Here is a 26,749-nt window from a genome sequence, read left to right on the forward strand (position 1 = left end):
TCAGCAACACAGACAGGTTTAATAGTTCAGAATTTTCAATTTAATCTCTACACACATAGAAGCAGAATTCATTTGTGAGTAGTCTAATGGTCTGGAAATCATCTCACATGAACATTCACTAGCCTGCTATCAGACTTTTTACACCTGCGATTAAAATAAAAGAAAATTCAGATGTTCACAGAGCACATATTCTCCCTTTCATTTGCTGTAGTACAAACATGTGACAGCTTTTGTTTTAGAACTATCTGAATAACTCAGTGTTAGTGATAGAATCATACTCATGCTATGAGCAAATAAAATGCAGGTATCTACTGGTCTGAAGCAGTACCTGGACCATTTCAACCACTGGGTGTTATGAACAAGTTCTATTCTCATAAAGCTGATGGAAAGAAGATCTATTTAAGAAGAACTGCATGTTCTCTCCAGGACAAGCCAAGTCCCAGATCATGGCTAAAAATAGCACAACATGACAAGTTCAATGAGATTTGAAAGGTGACCAGAGTTCCTGAACCAGCAAACAAGGAAAAGAAACTGGATCAAAATGGATACAAGTCAAAGGAGTGATCTCATTTTCAGCAGAAGTGAAATGGGTACCTCTGCTCCTGCTGGGTATTTTATCAGCCACACTAGTCCCAAGCTGCCCCTTTGGTAGCCACCCAGTAGTGAAGTGGTGATTTTGCAGTAGTTTGAAGAGTTAGCCTTACAATTATACCAGTTTATGTTACCTTGTTGCTGCATGCAGAAATGCAGAGCACTTTACACAATTTGAAGAGGAAGCTTTCTATGTAGGCACTGCTAATTGCACACAAATCATTTATGCTGACTCTAAATTAGCATGTTTTCAGTGTAAATTTTTGTGATGAAAATCAAAGTCTCTTATCATTGCCTATTAGATTTTAATCATTTATGCGTATACTTGGACTGCAGTTTGTGCAAATGCATTATTCAGAGAAAAGCAGCTTATTTCTGTCTCCTCATTTCAGAGACTTGATTATTTTTCCTGTCTTTTAAGTTCACGTTAGTTTGTTATTATATTCATTAACACATTGCCAGAATTTAAGAGTTGAAACATCCATTAATCAAGAGTTCTAATAGAACATTAAACTGTGCATGCACTGAAGAGAAGACTTTGCAGTTAACTTGTTTATTACAATTTAAATTAAGTGAGATGCTAGCCAGAGCTATGCTCAGATCCTTGCAAGAAGAGAGGAAAGAAGTGAAGGAGAAAATAAAAAAGAAGCCTCTGGTCCTTTGAGAATAACAAATCAGAACTTACATGCCTGGAAGCCACTGATGTTCTGACACTAACTACAGGAAAATTATGCTTTCTTCCCAAGAACAGACCATTCATAGATAATCACACCCCTGTTCCTATTACCTTGTTTTGATTGCTATTTTGTGAGACATATCTTCAGACCAGTTTTAGATCATTTTCAGGCTTTCCACATGGTAGATACAGCACAAGAGTAAAGCTTTACAATGACATGGGGATACTAGCTGTCACCCACACTGTGAGAGATTTTTGTCTTCTGACACAAGTATCTTTAAAGAAAAATATTTAAAAAATAAATTCCTGCTACCAATGATACACTTCCTTTTTCCTTTATTCACATATTCTACCTCTCCTGTGATTCAGCACATGCTAAGGTCAGCAGCACTCTGAAACAGAAAGACCTGGTTAACAACAAAGTGTAGCCTATTCTAGGATGCAATGGCTCTTTTAACCTGCTGGTGGCAGACTCCTTCCGAAGGGGATATGAAGTGCTACAGGCTTGGGGAAACTAACAGGAGAGCTGTCAGGCAGAGAAGGACCTGCGGGTGTTGGTTGACTGCAGGCTGAATATGAGCCAGCAGTGTGCCCAGGTGGCCAGGAAAGCCAATGGCATCTTGGCTTGTATCAAAAATTGTGTGGCCAGTAGGTCTAGGGAGGTAATTGTGCCCCTGTACTCGGCATTGGTGAGGCCACACCTTGAGTCCTGTGTGCAGTTCTGGGCTCCTCATTATAAGAAGGACATTGAGGTCCTTGAGCATGTCCAGAAAAGAGCAACCAGGTTGGTGAAGGGGCTGTAGGGCAAATCCTATGAGGTGCAGCTGAGGGAGCTGAGGATGTTTAGCCTGGAGAAGAGGAGGCTGAGGGGAGACCTTATCACCACCTACAACTACTTGAAAGGAGGTTGTAGAGAGGTGGGTGATGACTCTTCAGCCAGGTGACAGGAGATAGGACAAGGGGAAATGGCATTGAGCTGCACCAGGGCAGGTTCACGTTAGATGTTAGAAAAAAAATTTTACTGAAAGAGATGTCGGAGCCTGTCCAGGGAGGGGGTTGGGTCACCATCCCAGGATGTGTTTAAAAAAAGGGTAGATGAGGTACTTAGGGTTATGGTTAAGCTTAGGATGGGAATGGTTGGACTTGATGATCTCAAAGGTCTTTTCAAACCTTGTGGTTCTGTGATTCTGTCTTCATCTGGTGATTTGAGTAGGAGAGTATTTGGATTTGCAAACAACTTGGATATATTTGGGGAATGCTAATTACTAGTGCCATGTAACTCTTTCCCTGTCTTTTATTCCTCCAAACTCTTTTTGATGTGGACCAGGTTGGTTTTAGGAAAGAGTACACAATTTAGCACTTACAACTGCTTAAGCAACTCTGCTTAAACATCCCTCATGAGTCGGTCCTGCCAGTTATAATTAGAACTGAAGCTGTGAGTAGTGGCTTGCTTGCTGAGCACTCCAACTGTTAACTGTTAAGTTATAAGTATTAATCAGAGTCTGCTGAAGGATAGTGTGAATGGGATAGGAAGATAAGAATCCAGCACATTGGATTCACAGGTGGTTATCCCCAAAGTGAAAATCTGTTGTAGGGAATCACCATTTCATTACCCAAAAGTATAGCAAGTAGCACTTGAATCAAGAAAGGGGAAAAACATGAGTGTTGTGTATCATTTCAATTATTTCTTTTTTTGAGTCTATAAATCCAACTGTATGTAGGATAGACTCCCTTTAAAAGTTTACAGGACTACTGTTTTCTGTGACAAGCTCAGTTTGGGTGAGGAAAGCAGAACTTGCAGGACTTTTTATTGATCATACTTCTGGATGTCTATGACTAGTGACTGCATAAACTAAAACCCTGCACAATCACTTTTTCCCGCCTGATGGCCACATTTTGGTTTTTTTCTAAAGTATGTCGTTACTCGCATTCCTGCAAAGACAAGCTGGTTTTCTGGAAACTGAATACTAGTCTTTAACCTTTCTTTTTGTACTTCATTTTTAACACTTCAAAATGAATATTTTAAAATAAAATCTCAAGAGCTTTGAAACATATTTTATTGCAGAGTTGGCTGTCTTGATTTGAAAGAGGAATGTAAATTAATGACTAAAATATGCAGACAGACATATCAATCCTTATTTTAGTCTGATCATAGCATTATATTTACTGTTTACTGGGAACTATGATCAATGCTATCAGATTTCATTTGATTTTCCTGTTCTTGGATAATGGAGGTAGATTGAATTGAGGAGCACAAATGATCTTTCACAACCATCCTTTATCTTTTTGTCATAACTAGAGTTGATCAAAGTAACAGCTATTTATAGAAATTTTTTTTGGATGCTCCACTTTCTCTGGCAACTGGAGTGGCTACTTCTGTGCTGCTTTGACACACCTCTTCACTTCTATGCAGGGTATAAACATGATATACAGATGTGGTAGTATGCTATGTTGTACCCAGGTATATAACCAACCAAGCAACAGGAGAAGGGGTCAAGATTCAAAACAGTCCTATTAGGCTTCTCAGCTTGTTGCAATCCAGTTCCCTATAAAAATTTAGGCAATTTCTGACATTCTGCAACAAGTATGTAGCTAAATTTACAGTATAATAACATATATTTGCTGATGCAATGAGATAGAAATGCATATACCTAAGCATTTGTATAGCCAAAACACTGATGGTTAATTGACGTGATAATTACTTAATCACATGGGTCTCTTGAGAAAAGGCATCTCTAAATCATGAGAAAATTCTATTCCATTTGAAAGGACAGGATAAAGAGAATTTCAAGAGGAGAAATGTGTTCAGCTGTTTCCTTTTCTGAAAATTGTCACAGATAATATTTTCAGAAAATATTATCATAATGATTTTGCAATATGCCATACTCATGAAGAATATTCTCATAAATAAACAGCTCTGGGTTTTGAGAAAGAAAAATAGAACTTACTGGCTAAGTATGCTGAACTATTTATATGTATGAAGATGAATCGGTGAAAACTGTGAAAGATCCAATATACAGTAGTGGGAAACAGATAGCAATGACTATATCTATATGCATCTTCACCTGTAGTTGTGGTCTAGACTTATAAAACTTCAGATCATTTAAATTATAAGTCACAGAATCTTATCATGGAATGGTAGAATAGCCCAGGTTGCAAAGGATCTGGAAGTGTCCAACCGTTCATCATTGGAAAGAATCCTGGATGAGATTATCTGTCAGTATGACCAACTGCATCTTGAAAACCTCCAGTGATGGGGACTTTCTTATTCTAAGATGAAACCTCCCCCAGGGCAACTTGTAGCTGTTGCCCCTTGTCTTCTCCATGGGGGTCTTTGTGAAGAGTGAGTTTCCATTGTCTTTGCAATTGCTCTTTAAGTAATGGAAAACTGTGATGTATTAGAATACTGTCAACCCAAACCACTCTGTTGAAGACTAAACCAAAGATTGATCTACTTTAAATGTGTTATGTACTTGAAGTGTAACTTTCTGTTAAGAAAAGCACTGCTTACTATTTTTAATCCTTTTACTTATGACTTTTGTTAGCATACCCTTTAAAAGAATATTAGAAATATAGAATAACAATACAAAAAGAGTAGTTTAAAAAAAGTAAAGTATGAGAAGTAAATAAATGTTGGGATTTTTTTTTTGCTTTTGAAAGCTCACTATTTAAAAGAGAGTATTAAAAGTATTTAGTCATCACGGTTTTGTTTGCCACAATCAAAACAAATATAAAAATTGATGTAGGGGTTTTTTTAGCCATCATACCAAGTGGCACACTACAAGTAATACAGATTGTCTCTATCTGCATGTGCAAATAATGGTAATCTGGTGTTTATAGAAAAGGATTATTTAGAGAGGTTGACAAGGGAGAAATACGTATAATGAAATTATAGGAAATCATAGACATAATATAGGAATGATATTTTTTTAGGTTTTTATCATTAAAGCTCTAAATATATCAGATAATTAATCTTTAACATCAGCTTCATTGTATCTAAGTTTTAGCATTCTCTAAAGGTCACCTTGATCATATCTGAGATTTACTACTTTTTTTGGCATGGAAATATAGGAATTATTGCTGCATGTCATAGAGTTCCAAAGTCATTTTAATTCTAGTGCCTTCTTTAATGGTGGACTATCAGGTGGCAGTTGCTTTTACTTCCTACATTTAGCTAGTCAAGCAAAAATTTGAGAATTTATGATCATTTCAGAACTATTTTAATCACTCTCAATATCTGAAAGAATCCTGAACTTCAGATATTTTTGTGGGATAATTAAAATAATAAAAAAACAGAAGTACTTCAGAGCTGTTTTCTTCTTCCTTATTTATAACTTTATTTATGATGTGTAAGCAAAAGACTTCACCATCTGGTTTGATCACCTTTACCTCTGAAAAATAAATGAAAATTAATAGCTGTTCTTTGCATAAGCTTTTAAGTCTTGAGCCTTGAATTCTCAAGGTCTTTTAGTTTATCAAAATGCCATGGCATATAAAAACAGTGTCATTACCATATGTCATTTAAAATGAAAGATACTGCTAAAATAGTTTCCTAATACAGTGAGGCATAATTCTAAGAAAAACATATAAAATGGTTCACAAACAGTTTCATTGTCATACTGTCAATTCTTAAAAGTGGTATGATACTGTGATACATTAATATGACAGGATGACTGCATATTGGACTGAAACCAATTAATCTCAAATGCTGCTTTGTATCATTGGGCAGATCGGTGAACCTCGATTGCATGTGACAATCCAGCGGTTGTTTAGTAGACGTTCTTGTGCCTCATATACTGATAGTCATTAGGTCAAGACAGTAAAGTACACATTCAACTTAGTTATTTTGTAAACAATGCAGCATAATACATTTGAGGACTGCAATGTGTTTTCTTTCTTGAGCACTAACCTGTTGCACAGTAGAAGAGAGTGTTATTTTGTAAACAATGCAGCATAATACATTTGAGGACTGCAATGTGTTTTCTTTCTTGAGCACTAACCTGTTGCACAGTAGAAGAGAGTTTCTCTGGTATCACTTGAAAGCTTAGAACCATGTACAAAGCCAGTATAGAAACAACAAAGCAAAAGAACTAAACAACTAACAAAAAGATCTGAAGAAAGTGTTATTTCACAGATTGTTACTGTTAGTATTGTTGCTGCTGCTGTCGTTGTTCTTGTTGTTGTTGTTGCTATTATTATTATTATAAAAAATGTTGTTTATAATTTTTTATCATTATCCATATCCACTGTAATCCAGTTGAATGTTTCTTAGGCTCAGGTTAAACCGTTCACTGAAGCTTAGTATAGATGCCATTAAAATTATTCCTCCTTGAAAAATGCATCACAACCAAGATAGATGTGTATAGATGATTTTTGAGGAGAGAAAAGGTGGATAATAAGAAGGATGATGTAAGAAAACCCTCAAAAAAAAAAAGAAAAAGGGCTAAATTTATTCACTTTTTCTCAACTGCTTTGTTTACTTGCAAGCAATACAAGGGGACTGGCTGTGGTAAAGGCATTACACAAAAGTAAATGTCATTGGGATTCAGCTTCAGTTCTGCTACACCTCCCACATGGCTTTAGGAAGGTCTGGTGCACAAATGATTCAAATGTAGCAGGCAGCTGCAGCTTTTCTGTTTTAACTATTATACTTTAACTGTGCACCTGAGTCCAGCCTTTACTCCTATAAAATCCTGAAACAAATGGCAGGGCCCAATAAACTATGAAAAAAAAAAAAAAGAAATGATAACTGAAGACAGTAGAGGAAAGGTGAAGATAAGCTATGTTGTTGAGAAAAGGGCAGGTCTAAGCATCAAGCTGAAACAGTAAAAGAGGCCAGAAAAAAAAAAAGTTAAACCATGAGACTGAAAGACGAATTTTAGGTAGCAATAGACTTTAGAGCAGACCCTTTGTCTTTTCCCAGAAAAAAAAAGAACCTTAAAGTAAAAGTCTCTAATATCTTATTCTTCCAGCTGGACCTTCAGCACAGGCTGAAATGCTTGACTGAGCAGAGTCCAAAGAATGATCAGACTTTCCACCCTGGAAAGGGTGGGAAAGTGGGAGACTCACAAACCTCGATGGTCAAAGATGATTGCACAATTCTTAGTATTTTCATAGATAAGTTTTACAATGTCATCAAATATTTACAGAAGACGGTATACACCCTGTTTGGAGAAAAGGTAGCATTTTATTTGAGTTCAGATTGAAATGTTATAAATTTGACAGTGGGAAACAGTTTTTCTCACACAAGTATATGAAAAAACAAGTACCTAGTCACTGTATCAGAAGCTTTTGTTCTTACTGTTTGATAGCATTCTGCCTAAGGCACAGGGAAAGCTTCTACCTGAAAGTAAAAAGCTTATCTGCACAAGAAACAAAAGCTATTCTATTGTATTTTGTTGCATGTATATTAAGGAGAGAAATGAGTGGACAGATATTCTAGGTAACAATAATTAATAATGATTATGAAAACAGCAATATTAAACATGCAAATTTAACAACAAAGAAAGGACAATGGTACAAGTCAATCCTCTAACCTGCTGCTGTTTACCCATGGAAGGTGCTTGAAAAAAAATGAGTAGAACATAGTAATTTGCACTCAAGGAAATATGGCCCTGATCAGCTGAGAGCAATCCATCCAGTATGAATAAAACTGTGTGAGGTTACCGGTCAGCTACACAAATACAAGGAATGCCCTGACACAGTATATATAAAAGTGAATATAGGTGTGTAATGGTTTCAGCTAGGATAGGTTGTTTTTTTTTCTAGCAGTCGATGTGGCATAGAGTTTGGGAGTTAGGGTGAGAGCAGTGCTGATAACACAAGGATGGTTTAGATGTTGCCAAGCAGTCGGGGACTTTTCAGTTGTTCACGCTGTCCTGCTAACGAGGAGGCTGGGGGCACCCAGGGAGCTGGGAGGGGACACAGAAGGGAACAGGTGGTCCAAACTGGCCAAAGAGGGTATTCCATGCCAATTCTGACATGCATAGAAGTATGCATAAAGGGAGGCTGGTGGGGAGAGGAGCGCATGGCTCCAGCATGTGCAGGTTTTGGGGATGATCCAGTTTCATGATGGCTCTGAGCTGTATGGCCCGAGTTGTGCGGTTTGGTGAGAAACTGCATCGTTTATCACGAGTTTTGTGTATTTTGCTATGAAGGCCTATTATAATCATATCTCTCTTTCTCTGCTGTCCCAGTAAATTATCCTTATCCCAACTTGTGAGGTTTAGGGTTCTTTGAGGTTCTTTTTCCTCCCCTCCTCTTTCAAACCACAAGTATCAGTTGCACAATGGTTTCTATGTGCATTTGGTCTATAAAAATGGCACGCAGAACTGCACCCAGAAATGGTTCTTGGCAGCAAAGGCTTCTATATAACTGATTCAGCTGCAAAGAGAGATGAAGAAACATTATGGTGTCTTTGGTGTACATAACAAAATGGGATGGACAAATGTACTCAAAGTTTTGTGCTTTTCAGAAGTATAAGAAGAGAATTCAAGCACCTTTTTAATGCAGGAAAAAGGAACATAAAAGAACTGTGATGAATCAGACAGAGGACTTGCTTAAATAGCTTCTACAGTCTAGATTATGCCTTGAGAATGTTTGGCAGGGAAGGAGATGGAAAAATTTCCTTATTGCCTTTGCCTGTGAGGCTCTAAATTAAGAGTAAAAACCATCATAGGATCAGTTTTTCAGCGCCATGATATATATTGTGATACATACCATAAGTGGAGTTTTAAAAAAACCCACAGATTCTATTTTAGTACAAATTTCAATAGAATTTGTTAGAGATTGCAACTTGTTTGCTTATTGGTTTATGTATTGTTCATTTATCCCATATCAGACACTGAATGCACTGCTTTGAACTTCACTTAATTACAGATTTCATGCATACTGAACCTCATTTCTAAGTGCAATTTGTAATGAGGAAGATGGGTTTTAAGGGGAGAAGGATTGAAACATGGGTTGCACTTTCCTTGGAAAGGTAGAAGAAAAATTTTCTAAACTGAGAGACAACATAATGTCCTAAACTCCTTCCATTTTAAATTCTATAGCCAGTTACCTGGTCTACTTGACAAAGGTTAATTTTTTTGTTTCTTTGGCATGTGCCTGTGGAATAACATGCATGCTGTATGTACAAATAATTTGTTCACATTCATGCCTTTTTTTTTTTCTGTAAACTGAATAAACCAGCCACATCTGGAGCACTTTTAGGATTTGACATCAATTTTTTAAATATGCCCTCTGCACCTAGAATTAAAAATTTCAGAGATGAGAATTGCTGGACATCTTCTCGTGATTGCATGGCATCTGCTACGGAATACATTGAATATAGCTAGCAACCATTTCTAGCTGTCTGTTGATTATTCTGCTTATAACTGCCTTCATCCTCAATTAAACTTTTGTTCTGTGACTATAGATTGATTTTAATCACCCTAATCAAACACTATCTCACACTAATTGTTCATTATGATTGCAGAGTATCTTTACAACATCAGTTTTTCAACTTATGTGATTTTCAACTTTGTCTTAATTGCCAAAGTTAATTAAATTAATTGCGGATTAAGTTACCTTAGCTAAACTGATGACATACAGATTTACTATTCTTTCAATAGGAAAGTCATTAGCATTCATTAGATAAGCCTCATGATTGCTTTGCAGTAGGACATTGATAGATGAGTCCATATCATGGGTTGTCTGAGTATAAACAAAATGAAGCATTTAGTGTATACCTAACCACTTTTAAGGTGTAGTACATGATTAGAACACATTTTTTTTTCAAGACTTAGACATGGATCAGATAGTACTGTGTTAACAATGTGGCTTTTTTAAATTCCCCTCTATTATTTTATTTGACATCTGATGTTCTCTAAGTATTGTTACATTTAAGAGCTTAACTTTGTCATTTCATCAGGGAACACATTTGAGAGCTTATTTTTGTTATTTCCTAAGGGAATTTTATTATTTACTGCAGTGTATAGCTTTGATTAGTTTAGCAGTAGCATGTTTCATTGCAGGGTGATGAACCCCATGGAGATGAAGCAACATTGACTACAAACTCTCCAATCTAGTACCTGAGCAACAACTCCAAAATGTCCTTCCCATTTCCCTGGCTGCTGCTGTTGTGTGTAACACATCAGAAAGGACAAGGAATGATGTCTAAATCACAGGTGACTAGATCTAAGGCAGTTAGATGAGGGCTTTTTATTCATGAGCCATGGCACAGTTGAACCCCTTGGTTTCAACTAGACCTGAATGCAAAGATAAGTTAAAATTGGATGGGTCTTACAGAAATGAGCAATCAATGTTTCTCCTACACAAAACAATGAGAAAAGAGTTCTGTGAAAAGATATGGCACTGTGGTGAAGAGGGGATTGAACACAGAGGTACTGTGAGGTTACACAGTGACTGTACTCTCAAGGGGACATAGTATGTTTTAATTCCACTTTAGCATTAGACTGAGATATCCTCACAGAACCATATTTTTCCATCTTTTGATTTTATAACAAAATGCATAACTTTCTCTTTCAATGTAGCAAGTTGGATGTTTTGAAAAGTTAGAGATGTGTACTACTGTCTTTGCAAGCGTAAAATACTCTCCACCCAGACTAGAATTTGCTATTGGATTTTGGATAATGTGAACTAGCTGATTCGATGATGCCCAGGAATGAAATTTTGCACAATATTTCCATTTCTAAATCTGATGATGTGAAATCTGTTTCTCACTCTAACAATGTTAGTCCTTATTCACAATCCCTTGCAATTTGAGGAAACACACATAGGAGTATGGGACTCTACATAACTGTGACTGATACTTATAAGAATATGGTGGGTATTTTCAGCTTCCACCAGTTTAACACTATGAATCAAGGTTTCAAAAATCATTCTGTTTTGATTCTCTTATTGTTCTAACAGCCTTGTAAAACAATGAAATAGTCTCATGATAGCCTCTGAGCATCTACATTTCATTTCTGCTTCTTGGGGAGAGAAAAATTGGTTTGCCTTCCAAAATAAATTAAAATAAAAAATTAAAAAATGCTGCTAGGCAGGAATATATCTAAACTGCAGGCATGTGTATGTCAGAAGTTGGTAGTGGTCTCTCCTCAAAAGCACAAAGCTCAGTCCTGTTTAATATACCTTTCATCTTTGGAAGATCTGTGCTCTGATTTTTCAAGTTATGTATATTTTTATCCACTTTGTGGCTTTCCCCTAGTAAACAGGTCTACAAATCACTTCCTGGAGCAGAAAAAACTACTCGTGATGTATGCTGTAAAGCCCAGTTTTAAGTCATTTGTCAAGACTCCCGTAGAAGCCCTGTGGCAGAACTGTCACAAGACATTGCTGAAGCATCATTCTTTCTCTTAACTTCCCCCACAAAGACTCAAGAGATGTATTCCACATTCACTCATAAACGTTGGGTTATTCAAGAAGTTAATCCTTATAAGCAATAAACTCCTGGAGCTGCCAATTCTGATGTATATTTAAAGTAGGACAGACAGGTAAAACTAGGGCACAGTGATAACTGGACTGTGTGGTTAAGAATTGCATGATAATCTTCATAAACTAGATAGATAATACTGCTTTTCAGCTTTCAAACCACTCATTTTCAAACTTCTGAGTGATTTGATTTATACCCTTATTTGCTAAGTTTGAACTTAACCCCCCCCCCCAAACTTAAAAGGAGAAGGTCGATGAGGCTGGTGAGGAGACTGAAGAGTAAATGTTATGAGCAGCAGCTGAGGGAACTGGAGTTGTTTAGCCTGGAGAAAAGGAGGTTGAGGGGAGACTTAATTGCTCTCTACAGCTACCTGAAAGAAGGTGTGGAAAGGCAGGAGCTGTTTCTCTCTAGTGGCAAGTGATAGGACAAGAGGAAATAGCATGAAGTTACTTCAGGAAAGGTTTAGATTGGCTATTAGGAAAAAAATTCTTCACAGAGAGGGTTGTTAGGCCTGGAGAAATGGTGGGGTTTCCATCCTGGAGGTATATAAAAGATGGTTAGATATGGTGCTGATTGACATGGTTTAGTAGTGGATGGCAGGGTAGGGTAACGATAGAACTTGATGGTCCAAAGGGTTCCTTCGGTGGAACTAGTCAGTGAGCGGCGATCAGCGGTGACAGCAATAACTCAGGTAAGCTCAGGGGACGTGCGACAGATTGGGCTGTACAGAGAGGTTCCCTAAATCTGGGCACCCCGTGTTCAGCTCCTTCGATCTGCAGCAACTACTCAGAAACTCCCCAAAGCTCACCCTCCCCATGATGTCACGAGACCCCACCCTCTAGCCTTAAAAGGGATTAAGGAGGACAATGACTAGTAGCTGCCCACCCACACCACACAGGAAAGCAGGCAGCCAGCCCGCTGGGAAGTGGAAGTAGAGAAGCACAGGCAACTGACAGGTGAGGCTCAGTAATCTTTGGTAAGGAATTGCGTGATGGTGTCTACTCGGCACAGGGCCATGACCCCAACACTTTCCATGTAGAAGTAGGAACCCGGTTCAAACAACCACAGAAGCATGTTGCAGTGAAGGTATTGGGGTGCAGGGAATGTAACAACATAGAATCATAGAATCATAGAATCATAGAATGGTCTGGGTTGGAAGGGACCTCAAGGATCATAGAGCTCCAACCCCCCTATCACAGGCAGGAACACCAACATCCAGGCCTGGATCTACACAAGGCTGACCAGGGCCCCATTCAACCTGGCCTTGAACACCTCCAGGGACGGGGAATCCACTACTTCTCTGGGCAGCCTGTTCCAGCACCTCACCACTCTTTCTGTAAAAAACTTCCCCCTAATATCTAATCTAAACCTTCCCTCCTTTAGCTTTAGTCCATTCCCCCTTGTCCTGCCATTATCTACTCTTTTAAAAAGTCGAATCCCCTCCTGCCTATAAGCTTCCTTCAGGTACTGGAAGGCTGCAATGAGGTCCCCCCACAGCCTTCTCTTCTCCAGGCTGAACAAGCCTAGTTCCCTCAGCCTCTCTTTGTAGGGCAGGTGCTCCAGCCCTCTAATCATCCTTGTGGCCCTCCTCTGAACCCTCTCCAACAGTTCCACATCCTTTTTGTATTGGGGGCCCCAGATCTGGACACAGTACTCCAGATGGGGCCTCACGAGGGCAGAGTAGAGAGGGACAATCACCTCCCTGTCCCTGCTGGCCACTCCTCTCCTGATGGAGCCCAGGATACCATTGGCCCTACGAGCTGCAAGAGCACACTGCTGGCTCATGTCAAGCTTCTCATCCACCACAATCCCCAAGTCCTTCTCAGCAGGGCTACTCTCAATAAGCTCTTCTCCCAGTCTGTATCTGTGTCTGGGATTCTTCCGTCCCAAGTGCAACACCTTACACTTTGCAGTGTGGAACCTCATTAGGTTCACCCGGGCCCATCTTTCCAGCCTGTCAAGATCCCTCTGGATGGCTTCCTTCCCTTCTGTTGTGTCGACCACACCACTCAGCTTGGTGTCATCCGCAAACTTGCTGAGGGTGCACTCAATTCCATCATCGATGTCATTGATAAAAATGTTAAAGAGCACCGGTCCCAAGACAGACCCTTGGGGGACACCGCTCATCTCCAGCCTCCACCTGGACAGACACCCATTGACCACCGCCCTTTGGGTACGGTCTGTTAACCAGTTTCTTATCCAGTGGACAGTCCACCCATCAAATCCACTTCTGTCCAATTTAGAGATAAGGATGTGGTGGGGGACTGTGTCAAAGGCCTTGCACAAGTCCAAGTAGATGACATCGGTCGCCTTCCCTTTATCTACCGATGCCGTCACTCCATCATAGAAGGTCACCAGATTGGTAAGGCACGACCTTCCCTTGGTGAAGCCCTGCTGGCTGTCCCAGATCACATGCTCTTCCCTCATGTGCTCCAACATGTCGTCCAGGAGGATCTGTTCCATGATCTTCCCAGGCACAGAGGTGAGGCTCACCGGCCTGTAATTCCCTGGGTCTTCATTGTTCCCTTTTTTATAAATGGGAGTGACATGACCTTTTTTCCAATCCCCAGGGACCTCTCCTGACAGCCACGACTTGGCAACCACATCAGCCAGCTCCTTCAGGACCCTGGGATGCCTGTCATCCGGCCCCATAGACTTGTAGACATTCAGTCTCATGAGGCGGTCTCGGGCTTGCTCTGCTCTTACAGTGAGGGGGGATTTACTCCCCCATTTCCCACCTTGAGTTTTAGGGATGCAAGGTTCTGGGATTTGAGAATTATGAGAATCCTGGCTGCCAGAGAAGACCAAGGCAAAGAACTCATTCAGTACTTCAGCCTTCTCCTCATCAGTTGCAGCCAATTCTCCTTTCTCATTTACCAAGGGGGGTACGTTCTCTTTGGCCTGTCTCTTCTGGCCAATGTACCTGTAAAATCCCTTCTTGTTGTTTTTAACATCCCTTGCCAAGTTCAGTTCCATCTGCGCCTTGGCTTTCCTGATCCCATCTCTGCAAGTCCGAACAGCATCCCTGTATTCTTTCCAGGCTACACACCCTTGCTTCCAGAGCTTGTATTTGCCCTTCTTTTCCCTCAGTTTGACCAGCAGGTCCTTGCTTAGCCATGCTGGCCTCCTGCCCCTCTTGCCCGCTTTCTTATTCAGGGGGATAGAGAGTCTTTGAGCTCTCAAAAAGGCATCCTTAAAGAGTAGCCAGCTGTCCTCAACATATCTGTCTCTAAGGACCACCTCCCAGGAGATCTTGGCCAATAAGTCCTTAAACAGCCTGAAGTTTGCTCTCTTAAAGTTCAGTGTCCTGGTCCCACTTTTTGCCAGGCCCACATTCCTTGAGATTACAAACTCAACTAGGGCATGGTCACTGCAGCCCAGGCTGTCTCCAACCTTAAGACCTTTAGTGATCTCCCCCACATTGGTGAACACCAGGTCCAGCAGTGCATCGCCTCTGGTTGGTCTATCCACTATTTGAACCAGAAAGTTATCATCTACACAAGCCAGGAGTCTTCTGGACCTCTTGCAGCTCACCATGTGGTTTTCCCAGCAGATATCCGGGTGGTTAAAGTCCCCCATCAGGATGAGTGCCTGTGACCGTGATGCCTCCTGCAGCTGAAGGAAGAAAGCCTCATCGGTAGTCTCTCCTTGATCAGGTGGCCTGTAGTAGACCCCTATCACCAGCTGCTCTTTATTAGTCCCATCCCTAATCCTGACCCACAGGTTTTCAACCTGCTCCTGGCCACCTTCCAGAGAGAGCTCCTCACAGTCTATCCACTTTTTAATATAGAGGGCAACCCCACCACCCTTCCTTCCTAGCCTATCCCTTCTGAAAAGGCGATACCCTTCTACGGGGGTATTCCAACATACTTGCAGCAGGAGACAGCTCTGATCATGGCTGTGTCCTGTGTGAGCTGATTAGGGATCTCCTCAGCTGAGCAGCATATCTACAAGAAGTGGTCTCAAAGATGAACTAGACAGGCTCATGAGCATCAGGCATGCTGAAATGGAGATAGACTGGAGGAGCCAGGTTCTGTCCTCCCAGTCAGAGAATTGTGAGTACCCAGCAGATAGTTCCCAGGACCAGAGTGACCCTGTACCTTCCCCCAGGCAGGACAGTCTAAATGAAAGGGACAAATGGAAGCACGTAGGTGGCAAGGGTAGTAGGAGAGTGCCTTCCATGCCTGTCCTTCCTCCACAAGTTCCTCTGAGCAATAGATACGAGGGCCCTACTAGAAGGGGACCAGCCAGATAATGAGACAGCTGATAGGAATATGACTCCTGAGGTTGTGTTCCCTAGGACAAGACCCCCTAAGCATACTATCAAAACAGCCTCTGTTAAAACAAAAAGATGAGTTATTGTCTTAGGTGATTCCCTTTTGGAGGGAACTGAGGGCCCGATCTGTAGGCCGGACCCTCTCCATAGGGAAGTCTGCTGCCTTAAGGGAGCTTCAGTTAGGGACTTAACAAAGAGACTCCCAACCTTGGTCAGGTACACGGACTATTATCCACTTTTAATTTTCCAAATAGGTAGTAATGAAATACCAAAAAGAAAACTGAGGACCGTTAAGAAAGATTTAAGGACCCTGGGACACATGGTACGAGGATCTGGAGCACAGGTAGTGTTTTCCTTCATCATTCCTACTACAGGGAATCGGGAGGGATGGAATGAGAAGAGCCAGGAAATTAATACCTGATGTGAAAAACAGAACTTTGGGTTCTTTGACAATGGGCTGGCTTGAGCCTCACCAGCCTTGTTTTCCAGGGATGGGGAGAACTTATCCCCAAGGGGCAGAAGGATACTGTCAAAGAAGCTAGTGTGGCTCATTAATAGAGCTTTAAACTAGATAAGAAGGGGGAGGGGAACAGGGCGAGGCTAGATGGAAAAATACCTGGTTGTGGTGGTCAGGTTATTGAGGAACGGTGTGCTGTCAATGACCTCCAGTCAGCCACCCTAGTTAATCAGGGGGATAGTGTGACAGTTCAGAGTAAAAATCTAACTACTACCAGTGGGCTAGGTAACTTAACCAGCTGTCACTTGGGAAACAAGGCTTCCCTGAGGAGCATAACAAGATCAATAGACCAGATCTACACCGATGCACGCAGCATGGGCAATAAACAGGAGAAAATAGAAGTCCTTGTTACTAAGGGAGAATATGATGTGATTGCCGTCACTGAAACATGGTGTGACAATTCACATGATTGGAGTACTGCAATTGCTGGTTACAAACTATACAGGCATGACAGGCTGGGTAGGAGGGGAGGTGGGGTAGCCCTGTATGTCAGAGAATGTTTTGACTGCCTGGAGCTGGAGTATGGTGATGACAGAGATAACCATCTCTGGGTAAAGATCAGAGGAGAAGGAAATCAGGGAGATATAGTGATGGGAGTCTACTATAGACCACCTGACCAGGAGGAGGAAGCTGATGAGTTTCTTTTTAAGCAACTGGGACAAGTCTCACGATCACTAGCCCTCGCTCTTACTGGGGACTTCAATTTACTGGATGTCTCCTGGAGGTACAATACAGCAGGGAGGAAGCAGTCTAGCAGGTTCCTGGAGTGCTTAGAAGACAACTTCCTGGCCCAGCTGGTGAATGAACCCACCAGGGAAGGTGCCCTGCTGGACTTGTTGTTTGTCAACAGAGAAGGCTTAGAGGGGGATGTGAAGGTTGGAGGATGCCTGGGGCATAGTGATCATGAGCTGATAGAATTCTTAGGACTGGGAGAAGTAAGAAAGAGAGACACCAGAACAAGCACCTTAGACTTCCGTAGGGCTGACTTTGGTCTGTTCAGGAAGCTGTGTGGTAAGATTCCATGGGAGACAGCCCTTGAGGGCAGAGGAGCCCAAGAGGGTTGGTTGCTCCTCAAGAAGGAAATCTTGGCAGCACAAGAACAGGCTGTCCCAGTCTGTCGGAAGAGGAGTTGGTGAGGAAGGAAGCCAGCTTGGCTGAGTAGGGAGATTCAGGATGATCTTCAGGAAAAGCGGGAAAAATATGAGCTTTGGAAGAAGGGGCAGGTGTCTTGGGCCAACTATAGGAATGTAGTGAGATCATGTAGGGAGAAAGTCAGAAAGGCCAAAGCTGAACTGAAACTCAGACTGGCCAGTTCTGTAAAAGATAATAAAAAGTCCTTCTACAGGTACATTAACAATAAGAGGAGGGGCAAGGAGAATCTCCAGCCCTTGTTGGATGCAGAGGGATCATTAGTGACAAGGGATAAGGACAAGGCTGAGGTCCTTAATTCCTTCTTTACCTCAGTCTATAATAGTAAAGATGGGTATTCCCTGCATACTCATCCTCAGGATCTGGCTGGCAGAGAGGGGAAGAATAGCAAAATTCCCATGGTTAAGGAGGAAATGATTAGTGACCTACTTAGCCAGTTAGACACTAACAAGTCAATGGGGCCAGATGGGATTCACCCGAGGGTGCTGAGAGAGCTGGCAGATGTACTAGCCAAACCCCTTTCCATTATCTACCAGAAATCCTGTCAGACTGGGGAAGTTTCACTCGACTGGAGGCTGGCAGATGTGACACCCATATATAAGAACAGTCGGAAGGAGGATCCAGTGAACTACAGGCCTGTCAGCCTGACCTCAGTCCCGGGGAAGATCAGGGAGAGGGTCATCTTGGGAGCTATCATGCAGCACATGCATGATAGCCAGGGAATCAGGCCTAGTCAACATGGGTTTACAAAAGGTAATTCTGATCACCTTCTATGAGAAGGTGACCCGCTTAATGGACAAGGGGAAGGCTGTGGATGTGGTCTACCTGGATTTCAGTAAAGCCTTTGACATGGATTCTCACAGCATTCTGGCTGAGAAACTGGCTGCCACTGGCCTGGACAGGTGGACCCTCAGCTGGGTTAAAAACTGGCTGGATGTCCGGGCCCAAAGGGTAGTGGTGAACGGGACCAAATCCAGCTGGAGGCCGATCATGAGTAACATCCCCCAGGGTTCAGTCCTGGGTCTGGCCAAGTGTAGAGTGCTGCACATGGGACATATCAACCCCATGCAGCGCTACCGGCTTGGGGGAGGTTGGCTGGAGAGCTGTCAGGAAGAGAAGGACCCGGGGGTGTTGGTTGACTGCAGGCTGAATATGAGCCGGCAGTGTGCCCGGGCAGCAAAGAAGGCCAACGGCATCTTGGCTTGTATCAAAAACAGTGTGGCCAGTAGGTCTAAGGAGTGTTGCCTTTGTTAGGCGTGGCGACCTGGTTCAGGAATGGCAACAGCGCCACACTCTGGCAGCACGGTCCATCAGATCACAGACACCAATGTGGTCGATGGCAAATGGCATTTATTAGTAAGGGACACAGTGTTATATAGCCTAGATTTACGATGTCACTTCCATCTGCATACATCATCGGCTACCTGGTATTGGTTACCTGAAGAGAGGGGGGTCCTACCTTTCCGTACAGCCCAAAATCTTCCGACCGCCAGGCCCTATCTGCCGACAAGGGAGGTAATTTTGCCTCTGTACCAGGCATAGGTGAGGCCACACCTTGAATACTGTGTGACGTTCTGGGATCCCCACCATAAGAAGGATTTTGATGTCCTTGAGCAAGTGCAGAGAAGGGCAACCAGGCTGGTGAAGTGGCTGGAGGGCAAATCCTATGAGAGTGGCTGAGGGAGCTGGGGATGTTTAGTCTGGAGAAGAGGAGGCTGAGGGGAGACCTTATCACCACCTACAACTACCTGAAGGGAGGTTGTCGAGCGGTGGGAGATGGTCTCTTCAGCCAGGTGACAGAAGATAGAACAAGGGGAAATAGCATGAAGCTGTGCCAGGGCAAGTTTAGATTGGATATTAGAAAAAAAAAAATTACTGAAAGAGTTTGTTGAGTCACCTTCCCTGGATGTGTTCAAAAAACAGGTAGATGTGGTACTTAGGGGTATGGTTTAGCATATGATGGGAATGGTTGGACTTGATGATCTTCAAAGGTCTCTTCCAACCTTGTGATTCTGTGATTCCAACCAGGACAATTCTATGATTCTGTAAAGGGATGGGAATATCTTATGTTATTTACTGCTTTGATATAGATGTTCCCGAAATCTAAATTTTTTCATGTCTTACCAGGGCCAACGGTCAAATATCCAGTAAGCTACTGGGAAAATACAAAATATAGGAGTTATGTTTGCACTGGAAATGCTGCAATAAGTATTTGTTGTTTATATATATATATATATACACACACATACAAATGCATTTTTCCAAAAGCAATTAAACCTTTCTATAATCTTTCTTTCTTTAAATATTTATAACACTGAATATGTTTCATTTCCAATTAACTTCCCTGGGTTACAACATTTACAGGAAAATGCTAATTGCAACAATATCCACAGCAGTTTCATAGACATATCACATTTTAATTTCTGACTGCAATTTTCTGCCACTATTTATTTGCTGCATATTTATCTTTTAACAGCTGCTTTTGAAAATGTTTCAGTGTATGTGGAGTTATTAGGTTCCTATATAAATTCAGAAATCTCTATATTAAGAAATATATTCAGAAATCAATAATAAATTTAAAAGAATTTTTTAAAAGATCATTAGTAGATAGTGATGAGACATTATATCTTTCTGGAGATAAACTTTATTGTTAGCTACCTATTAAAGAGGTTTTTGTGTTACTTTCTAGGCAGGAACATGTATGTTTAGATTAGCCAAATAGTGAGCTATCAGTGCAAAGGATAAGTATAAATAATGCAGCACTTCCATTCCCCCATGAGGAAGACTTTATCTCTGTAGAATGGGCGAAGTATTATTGGATACACTGTGATGAGTCTGATTATTCCTGTTAATAACTGTTTCAGCTGATGAAGAAACCCATACAAAAATGTGTTAAATTCTGTTAAAATCCTGCAGAAGTTTAATCACTGAGACAAACACAGAAGTTTCTACCTTTAAAAAAAAGCTCAACAATCCAAGAAGGAGGGGCTGCACTACTGTTGATTCTTTTATTGATTCTTCCATATTGATTCTATTAAAGTTCTATTTAACTGACTCCCAGACTTAGGCAATCTTATTAGAGGACTAAAGAAACAAATTATGCTTGTTTTCAGTGATAGTTTTCACTTTCCCAGATGCACAGACTCCAAGAAAGTAACCAAATCAGCCTTAAATAAAATACCCAAAACAAAACAACAGAAAAAAAACCAACTGTAGTTCTAGTCTGGAAGGCCTGAATTACTAAGTAATTTAAAACAGGATAATGACATGTCATTTGAAGATTTGAAAAATACTAAACTATATGCTGGAATAATTCTTTTTATACATTTTTAAACATACCCTGGAACACAGCAGATGTTCTGTAGCACATTCTTCTCCCTTGAAAATACAGTAGGTTGATAGAAACATAGATCAACCCCAGCTGGAAGGGACTTCAAAAGATCATCTGGTCCAATATTTCACGGAAAAGAGAGCTTGGATGAGTTTATCTAGCACTGCTAGAAACCTCCAGTGATGGGGATTCTACCACACCCCTTAGGGAGGGTGTTGCAGGCAATGATTGTTCTTACTGTAACAAATTCCTTTCTTATGTTGAGATGAAACATCTCCCAGTACAACTTGTACTTGCTGCTCTCTGTCTTCTCCATGTGGCTCCTTATGAAAAGAGAGCTTCCAACTTCTTTGTAGCCACCCTTTGTGCTTCCAGGAGGCTTTTGAATAATTTCCACCAGACACGAGCTACTTTGGCTTTATGGTTGCTTTCTGTGGATTCCCTTGTAACTGCATTCTGAGCATGTTGAAGTTGGCTTTTCTAAAATCCAGGGTCTTTGTCCTACTACTGGTCTTCAGTATACTCAGCAAGATCTTAAAATCCAAAAAGTTATGGTTTTTTTTTCATACAAAATAGTTGTAGCTATGTTGTCAAGAAAGTTGTCATGGATTATAAACAGTGAATCAGCAAACAACTGTTCCTAGTCAGTATGTCCAGCACCTGTGACAGACAGTAGTCCTTAATGTAGTCCAGGAACCTGACAGACAAATTGTGTACTGCAGTGTTATTTTAGGAACACATGATCAGGAAACTGTAATCAGTCATGAGGACCAGGTTCTTTTCATCCAAGACTTCCTCAAGCTGCTAAAGTAAGGTTTTGTTGGCCTCCTTATCCTCTTTGGGAGGTCAGTAACAGATACCAGATACTAGTAACAGATTCTTCTTGCTCCAAAAGGTAAATGTAAAAAAAACCCTCTGAATGTCCATCACTTCCTCCACTTAATTCTCAGCTTTTATTGCTGAGAAGACATCATACAGTATAGAATATCCCTTTGGTCAGCTAGGGTAGCTGTCCCGGCCGTGTGCCCTCACAGAATCTTACTCGCCCCCAGCCTACTGTGGAGGGAAGGAGAAATGTTGGACAGACAGCCCTGATGCCAGCCCTGCTCAGCAGTCGCCAAAACGTGGGTAGCATCACCTTGCTGGCTACTTATACACAGCATGGCACTATGGGGGCTGCTGTGGGGAAAATTAACTCCAGCTCAGCCAGACCAAATAAACCATGACTGCTCCTTCTCCAAGGTGTTGTTTGTTTACCGGTTTGGGTTTGTGTGGCAAGGTTTTGGTAGTGGAGGTGCAGGGGATGCAGATGTGGCTTCTGCAAGAAGGTGCTAGACATTTCCCCTAGGTCCAATGGAGACAATACTAGTCAGCTCAACATGGACCTACCGCTGACCAAGACCAAGCTGATCAGTGATGGTGGTAGCACCTGCATGAGAACATATTTAAGATGGAAAAAAAAAAAAAAAGAAAATGGACAGTTTTTGTTTTGTTTTGTTTTGTTTTGTTTTGTTTTGTTTTGCCACCAGAGAGATGAGTGAAAGATGTGAGAAACAGAAGACAACAAGGTCACTGAGGAAGGAGAGGGAGGAGGTGGTCCAGGTGCCACTGAAGAGTTTCCCCTGAAGCCTGTGGAGAAGACCATGTTGAAGTAGGCTGCCCCCCTGCAGCCTATGCAGAATGATGGGAAATGAGACTCTGCTTGCAGCCTGTGGAAGACCCCATGAGGGAGAAGGTAGACAAACCTGCAGTAGACCTGGTAGGAAGCCTGGACAGCAAGCTCCTGGCAGTACCTGCAGCCCATGTAGAGAGGAGCCCACACTGGAGCAGGTTTGCTGGGGTGGAGGGGTATGGAACTTGTGACCATATAGAAGACTGTGCTGGAGAAGTCTGTTCCTGAAAGTGTGCACCCTGTGAGCCCCACTATGACAGTTCATGAAGAAGTGAAACCCCCATGTGAAAGGAATCACTTTGGAGAAATTCATGGTGCACTCTGTCCCATGAGTGGGACCCCATGTTGGAGCATGGCAAGAGTGGGAGGAATCCTTCCCTTGAGGAGGAAGGACTGGCAAAGACAATGTGTGATGAACTGACATCAGCCCTCATTTCCTGTCCTCCTGTGCTGCTGTGGGATGAAGGAGAGAAATGGGGACTGAAGTTCAGCCCATGAGGAAGGGAGGGGCTGGGAAAGGTGTTTTAAGAGTTGGTTTTATTTCTCTTTTTTCTACTCTGTTTACCCATGATGGTAACTGAATGATTTCTCCCTGTTCATATCTTGACCAGATCTGTGAGCCTTTTATTCTATCTTCGGTCCCCTGCCTAGATGAGGAGGGTAGTGACAGATGGATTTTGTCTGGCACCTGGCCTCCAGCTATGATCAACCCAACACACATCCTTTTTTTGGTACTTCTTGTTCAGTGCCACAGTGCCCGGTTAGTTCTTCTTACAAACTCAAATAATTAACTATTTCTGGTTCCCTCTCCCTAATGCAATGTAACCTGATTCCCTCTTTCTGCAGCTTTTCCACCAACACTGCTTGAGTCTCTCCATCAGAGTACATCTAATGCAGGTGCATCTTCCACCCGCCTCCACGAAGGAGGTGCACCTGAATAGCAATTTCACTCAGTCTGGGTGGCCATCTCTACTCATCTCAGGCCAGCCTGTCTAGGTTGCTGGTTTCTGTCAACTGTAGACATCATTGGCTGGTCCCTGACATCATGCTTCATACAAAATCAAAACTGCCTAATCATCCTTTTAATCTGTGGATACCTCGGCCTATTGGGTAGACTTGCACAGCTACCAATTAGGCAATTTGGACATTAGAGCTGCAGTCTAAGTCTATGACTGAGCAGAGCTGGCAGCAGCCCCATGACTGGCATGAATGTGCAGCCCTTTCTGCATGCTCTTCTTTTGCAAGAATTGCCATGAAGACTGCCACTCTGCTCCTTCCTTGTTTTCACACCCAATTTGCTGTTGATGCCTATGGGCAAGTAATACTCAGATTCCCATAGTTTGAACTGGCCATGGGGACTGTTGGGACTCCCCAAGTCTCTTGCAAGACCTCTTAGACGATGATTTGTCCCTACACTCACAACCTAAGGGAGCCAGGGACCCAGAAATCTCCTCAGACACTCCCTGGATACTTCATGAGACACACTCCCAGCACATGTTGGCTGCTGCTGCTACTGCTGTTGCTCGCATCGGCTCCTTGCAACAAATATGTTTCAGCAATAGAATAATGCAAGTGCTCAAAAAAAATCTGTGATATCATTTTTAAAAAGGGGTAAGAAACAATCTACACTTACAGCATAATGGGGACATTCAGTAGTATATGAAATGACAAGTTGTATAAAGCCATTTAATGTTCATAACAACAGAAACAAATTTCATTCACTTCTTTGCACATATCTGAGTAATGTGAAATCCCCTGGTAATTCTAAAAGTCTCTGTAATCGGAGACAACAAAGACTCTCAGGGGACATTTTCAAGACTAATCTAGAGAAATCCTATTAGAATGCACTCTTGCAAGTGGTTTTCCTGCATGTACACAGGTTTTGTGCACTGGGAAAATAACTGGATGATCAATTATCTACACATCCACACACAAAAATAAAAATGGAATAGCTTTATAAATTGTGATTATTAGGGTTATTGGAGTACCTAAAATCTATAGATTTGTCTGAACAAAGAATTATTGAGAATTTTCTTTACAATTTCATTGAAAAAGCTGAAAAGATGTCTTCTGATAGAGGCGGAAATGTTTCGTAATTTCAGTTAATAAGCTGATAATACAAAAAAACCTCCAATCTTACTCACTGGAAAACACAAGAAAACAAGACAAAAAAAGAGGGAACATTTAAAAATTATCTAGTCAGAAATTTGACACATAATGGAAGAAACAAACTTATATGACATGTAATTTGGTGGATTGTGTTTAGACAGAAAGTAAGATAAGAATATCTTCCAGACCTCAAAACTCTTGTATTTCTTCTAAACTACTGTCGTAGTTTTGCATGGCTGGGTTCTGGTGGAGCAGGGTGGTTGCAGGGGTGGCTTCTGTAAGAAGTAGCCAGAAGCTCTCTGCAGGCCCAACAGAGCAAACACCAGCCATCTCAAAGCCAGAGTCATTGTTCATAGAATCATAGAATCATAGAATGGTCTGGGTTGGAAGGGACCCCAAGGATCATAGAGCTCCAACCCCCCTGCCACAGGCAGGGACACCAACCTCCAGGCCTGGATCTACACAAGGCTGACCAGGGCCCCATCCAACCTGGCCTTGAACACCTCCAGGGACAGAGCATCCACTACTTCTCTAGGCAGCCTGTTCCAGCACCTCAACCATTGTTGACCAAGGCCAAGCCCATCAGCAATTGTCACAGCACCTCTTGGAATCACATTAAGAAGAAAAAAATGCTTGTAATTGCTCTTTGCCAGCACAGAAGGGAGTGAGAAGATGTAAGAAACTGCAGACACCTAAGGTCAATGAAGAGTGAGGGGAGGATGTGCCCAAGGTGTCTGAGAGGAAGATGCCCCTGCAGCCCGTGGAGAAACCCATAGTGGAGCAGGTGTCCCTTCTGCAGCCCATGGAAAAGGTTGAGAACCCACTTGCAGCCTGTGGAGAGGCCCCACACTGGAGCAGGTGGAAACACACAGAAGACACTGTGACCCACATTGGAGTAAACCCCTGCCAGCACTTGCAGCCCATGGAGGGAGACAGAGACACAAAAATGAGGGAATGAGAGAGAGAGACCCATGCTGGAGCAGGTTTTCTGTGGGAGGGGGAAGGCTTGTGACTCCATGGAGGACCAGGCTGGAGCAGTTCAAGCTTGAAAGACTGAGAGAAATTCTATGATTTTATGACTGCAACCCATAGAAGTGACCCATGCTGGAGGCAGCTGGTGAAGAGCTGAAGCCTCATGGGAAGGGACTTACATTGGAGAAGTTCATGGAAGACTGTCTCGTGGGTGGGACCCCACGCTGCAGCGGGGGAAGGGTGTGAGGAATGGCCCCCTCTGCACTGCTAAGAAACCAACTTGTGAGGAACTGACCCCCAAACCCTCAGTTCCTACCCCTTCCCATGCCACAATGAGGGGGAAGAAGGGAGCAAAATCATGACTAAAGTGAAGTCTGCTAAGGGAGGGATGGGGGAAGGTACTTTAAGATTTGATCACACTTCGCATTATCAGATACTGGTGTCACTGGGTGTGTGGTGTAGTGTAGAAAGATTGTTTTCTTTCCTGTGTTCTATGTTGAGTCTGTTTTGTCCATGCTACTAATCTTGGAATGATCTCTCTCTGTCCTTATCTTGCCTCTAAGCCTCTCAATACATTTTTCTCCCCTGTCCAGCTGAAAATGGGAATGATAGAGCAACTTTGGTGGGTGTCTGGCTACCAGCCAGGGTCAAACCACCACAACAACCTGTGCAGTGATAATGTACTGCCAAATCAGCTGGAGGAATCTGAGTAACCTACTTCTTCCCAAGGGCTCATTGACATCGGATAAACATCATGAAAAACATAGGTGTGTAGCTTTGGTGCAAATCCCTGTCTTCAGCATAAGGGAACCTCACAAGATCCTTAACCACAGGCAGAATAACTTGCTGCATTTCCAAATTTCTAGCAAGTTTCTACCTTCATGTTTCTACCTTTCTCTCAATCCTTTCCTTCCTCCTCACAATTTAGTTTTTCTGGTTTTGTAGTGTTTAGTGAAGGCTTACATTGACACCAGTTGTGATATAGAAAGGAGAAATCTTTCTGCTTTACGTTCTATCATCA

This window comes from Gallinula chloropus (assembly GCF_964237585.1).
Source record: "Gallinula chloropus genome assembly, chromosome: Z".
NCBI lineage: Eukaryota > Metazoa > Chordata > Aves > Gruiformes > Rallidae > Gallinula > Gallinula chloropus.